General features: G+C 34.1%; 1 protein-coding gene across 1 annotated transcript in view; it reads left to right on the forward strand.

The window, feature by feature from the left end:
- Positions 1–13,792, forward strand: part of NEIL3 (nei like DNA glycosylase 3) — a 478,812-nt gene that overhangs the window by 172,819 nt on the left and 292,201 nt on the right. The window contains exon 4 of the mRNA XM_048226218.2: positions 4,537–4,652. The gene's annotated coding sequence lies outside the window, so the exon portion shown is untranslated. The remainder of the gene's footprint in view (positions 1–4,536; positions 4,653–13,792) is intronic.

The raw sequence follows: 13,792 nt of genomic DNA on the forward strand, positions 1-13,792 counted from the left end.
ATCTATATTCTAAAATTTGCCAGGGCATACCAATATATGTTTTTGAATTTAGAATTTGTCCAAGTATGTTGAAGATGGGTAGTTTGCATCTGATTTTTTTGAAGATGAGTAAATTAGGAGATGAAGAGGATGGACGGATAAAGCATTCTTTTAATAAGTTGGAAATACATAAAAATGCTAGTTATTTGAGAAACTCTGAAAGTCAATTTATCACGGGTACATTATAAATAAATAGAAACAATTGTTTGTCAGTCATGGACTGACTCATAGTTCTTTTGGCTATAATGCAACTGGTATTAGTGTCTGAGAGAAGTATGTTCTCTTCCATTTTCATAAACATGATGGAGTATATTGATAGACTAATGCTTCTGAAAAACAACTGTATCTTTTATATATAATATGAAAAATATCTTCTGAATGTATCTGTATGTTTGCAAGAAAAGAAGGAGTACTAAGGCCAGGGCCTGAGTGAAAGTGGGAACACAGAGAGGTTTTGAAATTATTTTTTTTTCCGAACTGAGTGAGCATAAACACGTTTTCATATACTTTGTAGAGTTTTATGATAGAAGTCATCAGACTCTCCTCCCTCAATAATTCTCACACTCCAAAAGGGCCATAGCCCAAAGATGAGGGAAAACTAGAAATAACCCCATTCTGCCACAAAGAACTTCAAGGGAAATGCCTTCATTGTCTTATTTCTCCTGAGCAGAAGGAAGAAAAATATTCCCTTGAGAACACGTAATGATAAACCTGTCTTCTCAGAGGATGACAACCTGAATTCACACTCCCCCAGTGGCACACACACAAACGAAAGCTATAAATTTGGCTTAGTGAGCCTGGACTGTACCTACAGAACCAAATGCCAACCTGTTCTGGAGAAAAACTTCCCAGGCTTCAAAGTATTTCCATATGCAACATACAAAGTGTACTATGAGAGCACCTCATAGTGAAATAAAATCACAAAAACATATAAAGAAAGAAGGCACCATTAACAACACCAGAAGAAATTCCCAACAGCAAAATCTGGCCTGCAAATACACCATCCGTGGGAATTATGAGCATTTTATAAAAGTAGAAACAACTTTAAAATAATCATAAAGAAGCAAGAAGATTAGGGGGAGAATCAAAAGAATTCCTAGAAATAGGAATAGAATTTTATTAAGTCACATTTAAAAACTGAGGAAAATATGCAGAATTCAACCCAGAGTAGTCAAAGGATAGAAAGTATGATGGAAAGATTAAAGACACAGAAAGTTTAAGACTTAAGAGTTTCAGATGGAGAAGTTAGGTAGAGTTGGGTGCAGGTATTATCTACAGGTTTAAGGGCTGAGAATATCCCAGAATTTGCAAGATGCCAAATCCAGATTCAAGAAGCCTAATGATTTTTAAATTAAAAAAAATATGATATAAATGTAAATAACTAAAATGACAAATGAAATCTACACAAAAGCACATGATAGTAAAATTTAAAAACACCAAAGGCAAAAAGCCAAACATTTAAAGCCACCACAGGGAATTTCCAGTTATTGACAAAGGAGCAATAATTAGACTCACATAAGACGTCTTTACAGAAAAAAACAAAAACACACTGGAATAATGATTTTAATGCGCTAAGTGACAATAACTGTTAGCCTAAAATTCTGTAGCCAGTATTTTCTTTTTCAAAAATGAAAGAAACATAAAAGAATTTTATAATAAAAAACGGAGGTTTCCACCAATAAATCCACATTAAAGGAATTTTAGACAGAAAAAATGTTTCCAGATAGATGGGCTGAGGCATTAGATATTACAAAACTGAGGAATTTGTGAATTTGTTGGGACATCTAAGGAAACATTTATAGGCAGAAGCTCTACAGAGTGATTATAAACTTGGACTCTAAAGCCAACAGTCTGCACTGGACACCTGACTCTGCATTTAATTGGTGTGATCAAGGGAAAGTTAATTAACCTCAGTGAGTCCTTCTTTTCTCTTTTATAAAATGCTGATGATAATACTATTTCCCCAAGGGTTATTACATGACATAGTATAGTAAAGTATGTGGAAAATATCTGGAACATAGTAAGTGTGTTATGATTATTATTACTCCTGTATGTAACAATAATGGCAATGTTGTGTGAGGTTAAAAATATCTTAAATTACATAAAAATAATAACCTGGAAGCCTGAAGTAGTGAATATAATCATACTCTTCGGAAAAGGGTAAAAAATACTAATTTTAGAATTTGATAAGTAGAGTATGCATGTTAAAGTTTCTAGAGAAGCCACCAAAAGAATAGAGATAGAGTGAATATCTTCCAAAAAAGTAAAGAAAAAAAATGGAATGAGAATCCATTCAAAAGCATTGCCAGGAGATTGGCAGGTGAGAGGAAAAGAGAACTCAGGGTATTTCCCCCCACTCCCTTTCTACCTAGGATATTCTCTCAGGCAGTGGTTGCTCTTCCAAGGCACCAGCTTCCCCACTGGATAGACTGACTGTGGTTCCAGTTTTTGGCCAGCTGTCCCAGTAGACTCTATACATTTGCCTTCTCCTTTTGCCTGTCTTTAGCCTGGGGAACGTAATGACCTCCTACTGCAGTGAAACTGTCTCCTTGTTAATCCTTCTTTTTCCACTACCTGTGGGACCATGCATTAGATTATACCTATTCAACTTTCAGTAGTTTGTCAGCTTTGTTGGCCCTTCCTTAATACTATGGTGATAGATCCATCAAGATATGATGTAAAAGACAGTAAATATTTAATAATTCCTTAATTTCCCTTCATCTGATTCTCTGCTCAGTGAGCAACTTTCTGACCATAATGAGATTTGTTCCAAATGGCTTCCGTGAGAGAGAAAGTGTACTAGTTATGCCCGAACACATACTTTATTCTTTTGGACAGTTATATTCTTGGGGTCCTGTAAGATTTGAAAACAGACCTCTGCTCTAGAAAGGCAAATCTGCCATTGTTACTGATATTTAGATGTCTGATCTAGATATTAAAGTCTAGACCCAGAACTGTTTATTCCATAAGTTAGGTCTTGTAACTGATAGCCACTTGGTCTCTCCCAGTGAGCCAGCAACCAATACCATTTGTTTGGATTTCTTTATGTAGATAATATTTTTATTTTAAAGAGTACTACTTTCTACAGATATTTTGAGAAATATAAGTACAATAATTTTGGTGGTAGAAAATTCAAGAAACACTCATTTTTTTTTGCCAATGGAAAGATAGCTCTTGAAGATCATAAATTTTGTTTTCTATCTCTATAAATTTTCACAGAAAAACAGAAGAATTTTAAAAGTCTTAAATGAAAGACTTGTACTATTTTAGGAAGATCAAGTCTTTTTTGTTGTTGTTGTTTTTTAAAAAAAAAACCTTATCTTTTTGTTAGGCAATCTAAAAATTTCCAACTCTAACAGTTTTATTTATATAAACAGATGGAAAAGGCAATTTCACAATTATAACTGAACTTTGTTAAGACATTTGCAACTCTTAATTGGTGTGCAAAACATGGATGGCAATGCTTTCCTTTGCTCACTATATTCTCAATGCCTTGTAGACCACAGTTGCTTACTGATGGCAGATAAGAAGTACCTGAGAGGCAACTGTAAAGGAGAGGGGACATAGAAGGAAAATCTTTATGAGCTTCTTGAATTACATGTTTCTACCTTTGTGGCCAAGAATTTTCAACACAAGATTTCATGACACAACTATTTCTAGTAAAATATTAGACTAAAAACTTTTGTCTTTGAGTTCAAAACTGCATGGTATTGGTTTTTTACACACCTTGTGGAATGCCAATTCCTGTTTAGAAAAGGATATTAGAAGTCCACGTGGTGGATAAAAACATTCAAACTTTTGTTTTCTTATTGTAGAAAAGTGAATGGAGTAGAGAAAAGGAAAATATAAAAATGGAAATATCAAAAGACAATTTGTACACAATACATGAATTATTTGAAGAGGACGAAGTTTATAAAATCACCTAATAATTATTTAAATGGTGGGATACATTGGGGAAGCAGAGGAGCCATTAATTTAGAAAGCAAGATGGAGGGGCACCTGGGTGGCACAGCGGTTAAGTGCCTGTCTTCGGCTCAGGGCGTGATCCCGGCGTTCTGGGATCGAGCCCCACATCAGGCTCCTCCGCTAGGAGCCTGCTTCTTCCTCTCCCACTCCCCCTGCTTGTGTTCCCTCTCTCGCTAGCTGTCTCTATCTCTGTCAAATAAATAAATAAAATCTTTTAAAAAAAAAAAAAAAAAGAAAGCAAGATGGATTATCATCTCTTCTGCCTCTTCTGCTATTTAAAAGAACCCAGTTAGAATTGCTTTAAATACATTTTGAATGAGAAAATAAGTGTTGAAGGAGAAAGGGGAAAATACATAAATATAAACTCATAGAAGATCAAAGTGTTAGAGCTGCAAGGAGCATTAGAGAAGGGTTTATTTTATTTATCACATTCTTCCACATATGATAGATGAAATCCAGGGGGATGAATTAACTAGCTCAGTGGCTAGTGACAGAGCCTACTTAGGAGCCTACTATCTCTTTGCTACTCAGACTAATGTGCAGGAGTCAGCAACATCCAGGAACACCTGAGAACTTTAGACGTGTGGAAGTGCAGATTTCATTCCAGATCTACTCAGCGTGACTCTGCATTTTAACAAGATTCCAAGGTGAGTCTAAGCACATTAAAATCTGAGAAGCATTGTTTGATCATGTCTCATGTTGCTCTTTGGTTGTTTTCCACAGCTGTCTTGCCTGAGAATGTATTGCCCCCTAGGGCAGGAGTTTGTTCTCTGCTTATTTGTGTATGTCCTGCCAAGAAGTTACAATAGGATCAGGACAACATTTTTTATTCTTTTGTCATCTATTTTTAGTATACAATAACATACTTAGTAAAATATATACATAATATATATATAATATATATATACAGTAATATATATATAATATATGTTATATATATATACAGTCCTCAACAAATATTAGTTCATTTATGAGCAAGATTATTTTCTTATCTTACTAACCAGAACATTTGACATATACTATATCTCTGGAGAGCAAAGCCCTTCACAAGAAATGGAGCCACCAATAAACTTACTTGATTGTATGGGTTCTGTAAGATCGTGATGAATTGTAATGGATAGAAAAAGCCATCTTGAGAAGCTCCTGGGTGGCTCAGTCAGTGGAGTGACTGACTCTTGATTTCGGCTCAGGTGGTGATCTCATGAGTCATGTGATTGGCGCTGCATCAGGCTCTATGCTTAGCGGGGAATGTGCTTGAAGATTCTCTCCCTCTGCCCCTCCCCCAACTCGTGCATACACAGGCTCTCTTTTTTTTTTCCTATCTCTAAAATAAATCTTTAAAATGTCACTTGTGTGCCAAATGACACCCAAGTGTGGTAACCATTGAAGGCAGACCATTCTATTGAGAATGATGGAAAATAAATATTTTGACAGATCCTAAATATTAGAGTTAGAATCCAAGATATCTTTACTCTACTGTAGATATATATGAGAAAGATCCTAACATTGAATAAGACTGTTCTTAAAGAAAGATTTGTCTTCTGTTAAATATTTTGCTTACCTACTACAAAAGAATCTGAAGTGGTGCTAGTTATAGATAAAAGCTTAAAGCTTTGATGACAAGAAGGGAATGAATTCTGACAATCACTGGTTTAGTATTTTTAGTAATAATGGAAATGAAAAAGGAAAGGAAAAGGATAGTCATACCTTTTAACAGGAAAAATAAAAAATAAATTTTATAAAATTAATTTAGCATAAGATTCCAAACTCGTATTGACTTTTAAATTCATCCCTACTCCAATGACACACATTTCCAAGGCAAGCACTCAGAAACCCTCTAAAGTCAATACAGTCTATGGGGAGTTATCTAGTGAAAATGGATTTTTTAAGATGTGTCTTTAAAGTGTGCCTGTGAATGATCACTTTTTAAAAACTTTCCAAGATTTTAGAGGGAAGGAAATTTTTACTTTTGGAAAATTATATTTCTGAGAGTTTTACTAAAAACAGTAATAAGTATTATTCAATCCATTTTCTAAGGAACTTTGGCAAAATTCTACAGATATATTTATGTGATTTAATAATATACTCAGCTGAAATATTTTCTTTTATTTCAATGTTTATTGTTTTAAAATGCATTACAAGTCCCAAATGAGTTTTCATACCAGAAACAAACTTGAGTGTGTAAGCTTTATAGATATTTGAGTTGTATCTATCAAAGGACAATGTCAATGAAAAGGTAAAGAATCTACTAAAATGTATTTTAAAATTTCTTTATCTCTACCAGGCCATATGAATTGAATGAATCATTCTTAAGATTTTTTTTTTTTTTTTGGTCTGTTTCACATGATTAATTCCTGGTATTTATACTAGGGCATTCAGCAATAAAGCTCCACTGACATGTGGAGATTGCATTACCAATTTGAGGGTCCTTCATGAAGAGGCACACATTCTGGTGTGATTTTGTATGCAGAGAGTGAGTGGGTTGGGACATAGGGAAGATTAGCAAAACACTTGGAAGTGAGGATATTCAAGCTGCAATGCCATCAGATCAACTTTTCCATCTGGCCCAGCTTGGCAACCATGTGAGTGTCTCTGTTTTGCCAAAATATGACTAAAAATTAAACATGAAAATTTCTGGAGCTAGATCTTGGGCAGACCAAAGTGATCTTAGAAGTTGGGGGTGGGGTGGGGACACAATATATTTCTAATTGATATAAATTCATTGTTGGTTAAGATGTTTCCACAGTTTTATAAAAACAATTGACTTACAAGCCTGTTGCTAAGGGATTTACAAATTCAACAATATCTATAATCATAAGCAACTATCTTGTTTATGGTAAAATAATGTAAGACAGTAGATTCCCCCCATGTGGTCATACTGTTGGCACATCATCAGTGAGGAGCTGACTTTATTAATTATTTCAAACAAAGTGATGCATATCAAAAAGCCTGTTAGCCTGAGAGAAAAACTTTCAGCTCTGTTATATCTAGATAATATATTAGAATTGATAGGCTATCAATTTCTAATCAAGTTACTATTTAAAACTCTTCTGCCTGGGTTGATTAATACAAAGAGTGATGTTATTGGAAGGTACTGATGGTCTTGAGAAGAGTGCTGTAGCCATAAAGTCTGCATAAACCCAGCATAAATTTCAGGAATTTAAATATCTGTAAAAGTTAAAGCTTCCTTGCCTTCACTTCCATTTGGTGGCCATAGATTAAATGTAAAGCTGCAAATATAATAACCTAAATAACTAGTAGAGAATTTCTTCCTTGCTTAAACACCTTATAAGCTTCCTTTACACATGAGTTAACTGGCCCTCAATAAACCAAGCAATTATGGTCTCTGAAAACTAAAAACGCTAATCCCATTTTAAATTAACAAACTTAAAGGGAGAGGGAAGTATCTCTGCCATATTTTCTGCCTCTATCCATAAAAGCAAAAGACTTCCAGTGCATTGTTCCTAGCCTCCTATTACTTATTGCCCCAATGCAGTAGGGCTACTGACCTGATTCATCAGAAGTTGAGTTATTAAGCACAATTTATTAGTACCCAGAATAAGTTTATACATGCAAGGAAGCCTCCATATGATTATCAGAGGATTTCTCAGCAGAAACTTTGCAAGCAAAAAGAGAGGGATGATATATTCAAAATGTTGAAAGAGAAAAAACTGTCAAACAAGAATACTGTCTATAGCAAACTGTCCCTTAAAAATAAAGTAAAAATTGGGGCACCTGGGTGGCACAGCGGTTAAGCATCTGCCTTCGGCTCAGGGTGTGATCCCGGCATTATGGGATCGAGCCCCACATCAGGCTCCTCCGCTATAAGCCTGCTTCTTCCTCTCCCACTCCCCCTGCTTGTGTTCCCTCTCTCACTGGCTGTCTCTATCTCTGTCGAATAAATAAATAAAATCTTTAAAAAATAAATAAATAAAGTAAAAATTAAGTCTTTCTCAGATAAAGAAAAGCTGAGGGAGCTCATCACCATTAGACCTGCTCTAAAGAAATGCTAAAATGGGTCAATCAAATTAAAATGAAAGGATGGTAAACAGGAAAACATGAAACCATACATAAATACAAGGTTCTCCAGTAAAGGTAAAGACGTGGACAAATGTAGTAACCTGTACCATTGTAACCTTGGCGCAAAAAATTTAAATGACAAAAACAAAACACATATATATATTTATGTTAATGGATACACAATATATTAAGATAAAATTTGTGGTAGCAGTAATAAAAACTGGGAGTGGTGGAGCTACAAATGAATAGAGTTTTTGTATGTGATTGAAGTTAACAGTATGAAATAAAATGTTATAACTTTAAGATATTTTATGTAATTGCAGTAGTAACCACAAAGAAATTATCTATAAAATACACAAGGAAGTGAGAAGGGAAGAAAGCATGTCACTGCAAAAAAATCAGTGAAACACAGAAGAAGTCAATAAGGGTAGTAGTTACTTTAAATGTGAATAGATTAACTCTCCAATCAGAAGACGTAGATTGAATGAATTAGAAAAAAAAACAGAATTAAACTCTATGCTATCTATAAGAGACTCACTTTAGATATAAAGATATACATAGGTTGAAAGTAGAAGGATGGAAAAAGATATTCCATGAGAATGGTAATAAAAGGCAGGAGGGTAGCTATGCTAATATGGACAAATTAGACTTTAAATCAAAAGCTTTATAAGAGACAAAGAAGGACATTATATAATGATAAATGTGTCACTTCACCAATAAGATAATAATTATAAATATTTATGCACCAAACTTCAGAGCTCTTAAGCAAACTTTGATAAAACTGAAGAGAGAAATAGAAAGGAACATAATAGTAGCAGGCTTCTATAATGGGTAACACAACCAGACAGAAAATCAGTAAGGAAATGGAAGCCTTGAACAACACTATAGACCATCTAAACTTTACTGAACACTCCACCCAACAACAGCAGAATATACATTCTTCTCAAGTGCAGATGTCATATTCTTCATGATAGACCACATGTTAAGACACAAAACAAGTCTTAACAAATTGAAGAAAATTGAAATCATATAAAGCATCTTTTTTGGATGACAGTGGAATAAAACAAGAAATCAATAGCATAAGGAAAACTAGAAAAATTACAAATATGTGGAAATTAAACAATACACTCTTAAAACAACCAACAAGTCAAAGAGGAGGTCAGATGGGAAATTAGAAAATACCTTGAAACAAGTGTAAATGAAAACACAAAATACCAAAACTTATGTGATTCTCTGAAAGCAGTGCTAAAGGGGAAGTTTATAGCTATAAATGCTACATTTAAAAAGAAGATCTCAAAGCAACAACGTAACTTTACATATCAAGAAACCAGAAGAAAGAAATTAACCTCAACGTTAGCAAAAGGAAAGAAATAAGACTAGAGCACAGAGATAACTGACATAGAGAATAGAAGAACAATAGAAAACAAAACCAAGAATTAGTTTTTTTGAAAAGATAAACAAAATTGACAAGCCTTTAGCTAGACTAAGAAAAAGATAAGACTCCAAATAACTAAAATAAAAAAATGAACGACAAGACATTTACAACTGGTGCCACAGAAATAAAAAGGATTATGGGACTACAATGAACAATTGTACTCCAACAAATTAGAGAAACTGGAAGAAATGGACAAATTCCTAGAAACATGCAATCTACCAAGACTGAGTCATGAAGAAATAGAAAATCTGAACAGATCAATAGCAAGTAGTGAGTTTGATTCAATAATCTATAATATCCCCACAAAGAAAAGTCCTGAATCAGATGGCCTTACTGGAGAATTCTACCAAACATTTAAAGAAGAATTAGTGCCAATCCCAAAACACCTTAATACGCCAATCCAAAAAACAAAAGAAGGAATACTTAACAAGCTCATTCATTCTATTAGGCCAACATTACCCTGTTATCAAAGTCAGACAAAGATACTCTAATAAAAAAGGCTGCTGACCAGTATTTCTGATGAATATTAATGTAAAATCCTCACCAAAATGCTAACAAGGAGAATTCAATAGCACATGAAAGGAATTAGACACATGACAAAGTGTAATTTATTCTAGGAATGCAAGGACGGTTCAACATATGAAAATCAACCCCTGTGATGTGCCATATTAACAGAATGAAGGCTAAAAATCATATGATCCTCTGAATTGACAGAGAAAGAAGCATTTAACAAGATTCAACACCCTTTTATGATAAAAACACAAACTAGGAACAAAAGGAAACCACTTCAACATAATAAAGGCCATTTATGAAAAGCCCACAGCTAACATGATACTGACTGGTGAAATGCTGAAAGCATTTCCTCAAAAATCAAGGCAAAAATGCCCATTCTGACCACTTTTATTCAATATGGTATTGGAAGTCCTAGCCAGAGCAGTTAGGCAAGAAAAAGAAATAAAAGGTATCCAAAGTGGAAAGGAAGAAATTATTTCTGTTCGCAAATAACATCTTATGTAATAAAAACCCTAAAGATTTCACCCACACTCCCACACAACTGTTAGAACTAATTAACAGATTCAGCAAAGTTTCAGGATACAAAATCAACATACAAAATCACTTGTGTTTCTATACACTAACAACAATCTGTCTTATAAGGAAAATAAAATAATCCCACTTACAATAGCATTAATAACAATAAAATACTTAAGAATATCATTAACCAAGGAGGTGAAAGACTTGTACACTGAAAACTACAAACATTACTGAAAGAAATTTACAAAGAAACAATAAATGGAAAGATATCTCATATGGATTGAAAGACTTAATATTGTTAAAATGTCCATACCACCCAAAGCAATCTATAGATTTTTTTAAAGATTTTATTTATTTATTTGACAGAGGGAGAGTGAGAGAGAGAGAGAGAGGACAAGCACCAGTGGGGATGGGTGGGGGAGGAGTAGAGGGAGAATCAGACTCCCCACTGGGTAAGGAGCCTGATTCAGGGCTCATTCCCAGGACTCTGGGATCATGACCTGAGCCAAAGGCAGACGCTTAACTGGCTGAGCCACCCAGGTACTCCATTCTATAGATTTAATGTAATCTCTATCAAAATCCCAATGGCATGTTTTACAGAAATAGAAAAATTCATCCTAAAATTTATATGAAATATCAAGGGATCCCAAATAGCCAAAACAAGTTTGATAAAGAGAAATAAAGTTGGAGGACTTATACTTCTTGATTTCAACACATATTATAAAGCTATAGTAAACAAAAAACTGTTGTACTAAAGACACAAAAATGGAATAGAATAGAGAGCAATGAAATTATCTTTGTGTGTATGATCAAATGATCTTTGACATTAGTGCTAAGATCCCTCAGTGGGGAAAGTCTCCTCAACAGATTTTGTTGGGAAAATTGGGTATCTGCATGAAAAAGAATGAAGTTGGACCACTATCTTATGCCATAAACAAACAAACAAACAAAATCTCAAAATGAACTAAAGACCAAAATGTAAGACTTAAAACTCTAAAATGCCTGGAAGAAAAAAATGCGAGGAAAATTTCATAACATTGAACTTAGCAATGATATCTTGAATCTGACAGCAAAACTACAGGTGACAAAAGCAAAAATAGAATAGTGGGACTACATCAAACTTAAGAATTTTTGTACATTAAAAGGAAGCAATCAATAGAATTGAAGGCAGCCTACAGAATGGGAGAAAATATTTGCAAATTATATATCTAATAAGAGGTTAACATTTAGAATATATAAAGAAGACCTACAACTCAACAACAACAAAAAATCAAATAAACCACTTAAAAATAGGCAAAAACATTTCTCCAAAGATATATGAACAGCCAGCAAGGATATGGAGAGATATCCAGCATCAGTGATCATCAGATAGATATAATGAAAACTACATGAGGTTATCACCTCATATCCATTAGGATGGCTATTGTAGAACAAAACAGAAAATAAGAAGTATTGGTGAGGATATGGAGAAAATGGAATCCTTGTGCTCTGATGGATGGGATTTTAAAATGGTTCAACTGCAATGGGGAACAGTATCGAGGCCCCTTAAAGAATTGATAATAGAACTACCATATGATCCAACAATGCCACTTCTGTCCATGTATCCCAAAGAATTGAAAACAGAGTTTCAAAAAGGTATCTGCACACCTGTGTTCATAGCAGCACTATTTACAATAGCCAAGAGGGGAGAGCAACCCAAATATCCATTGATGGATGAATGCATAACAAAATGTGGAATATATATACAACAGAGTATAATCTAGCCTTAAGAAGAAAGGAAATCCTATAACATGGTACAACATGAATAAATCTTCAACACATGATTCTAAGTAAAGTTATCAGTCAAAAAAACATAAGTACTATGTGATTCCACATATGAGGTTTCTAAAGTAGTCAAATTTATACAAATTTATGGCAGTTACCTGGGAGTGGGGGGAGGGGGATGGGGTAAGGGCCATTCTTGTTTAATGGGTGTAGCATTTCAAACTTGTAGGATATAACAGTTCTGGAGATCTGTTTCACAATGATGTGATTAATCCTAACACTACTATTAACATTAATGAAGTGTGCACTTAAAAATGGTTAAGATGACAAATTTTATGTTGTGTTTTTTACCAGAATAAAAAAAAAGTAATTAAAAAAAAAACTAGAAGCTGGAAATAGAGGCTAAGGAAAATGAAAATAAAGCACATACGGGCTGAAAACTGTGCTATTTTTTGTTACATGATTTCTTTTAGTACTTTAAACAATATTTTGATTTGAGTATTTTTATTGGTCTATTATTATATGATTCATAGGTGTGGCAATTGGGATTTAGATCCAGGTCACCTGCCTCCAGGTCTGTATTCCCTCACCTGTGCTATGCTGCTGGAAAATGACCTCAGAAAATACTTTCCAAAGATGTCAGATAAATTTATGATATAGTATTTTGTGAAAGGGTATAATCTAGCTGCATCTGTATATCGCCATTCACCTTAAGTGCAAATTCAGTTAATTTTCATTCCTTAATCACATTGATTGGGATTATGAAATTTCAAACAGCCTGCTTATGGATATTTGATATTTTTTCCAAAGATGAGATACAAAGTAATTGATACTACAGAAAACAAACATTTGGGAAACAAAATTTGGGGTCCACTTTTTTAGCAAAATGGCCATTAGAAAGAGTAAATAGTTGGTCATGTCAATAAGCTTTAATTTATAAATATTCAAACAAAAAAAGATGGAGACCAAACTCGAAAATTTCTCAAGCAGGCAAAACCAGTTGAGCCACATAAACAAAACTTAATCTAACTTATTTCATGAATGTGAGATCTAATTTAGGTTATTTCTTGCAAATGCCTCTAATAATTGTAAAGGAAACCTAAGTTGTCTCCCGAAAATGATACAAGATAATCACTTTTAACCAATCTCCTGCTGTCTGGAAACTCCCTTTGTAATAAGCGCCAATCATTGTACAGGTTTGATAACTTCCTCATCGTCACTTAATAAGCCCGCCTGTAAAGACATTGCCCCTGAGCTTCATACCACTTTCGGGTTGAAGTCTCCCCATTGGAGACCAGTTCTTCTCTCTCAATAACGTATTCGTATCAAGAAAGGCTCTTTGAATTTTTTGATGTTGAGATAGCCGTTTAAAACAATATTTGTGTTATGCTGCCTTTTTCTTTTGCAGCTTTTTTGAGCGATTTTTAAAATAAAATTAGAGTATGCTCTGAGATAAATGTAAAACTAAATGGTGCAGATAGAAAAATGAGGTAGTAAAAGTTGGAATGAGGAACATAGCACAATTATTGAAAACGT

The sequence above is a fragment of the Ursus arctos genome, unplaced genomic scaffold, assembly GCF_023065955.2.
Source record: "Ursus arctos isolate Adak ecotype North America unplaced genomic scaffold, UrsArc2.0 scaffold_27, whole genome shotgun sequence".
Taxonomy (NCBI): Eukaryota; Metazoa; Chordata; class Mammalia; order Carnivora; family Ursidae; genus Ursus; species Ursus arctos.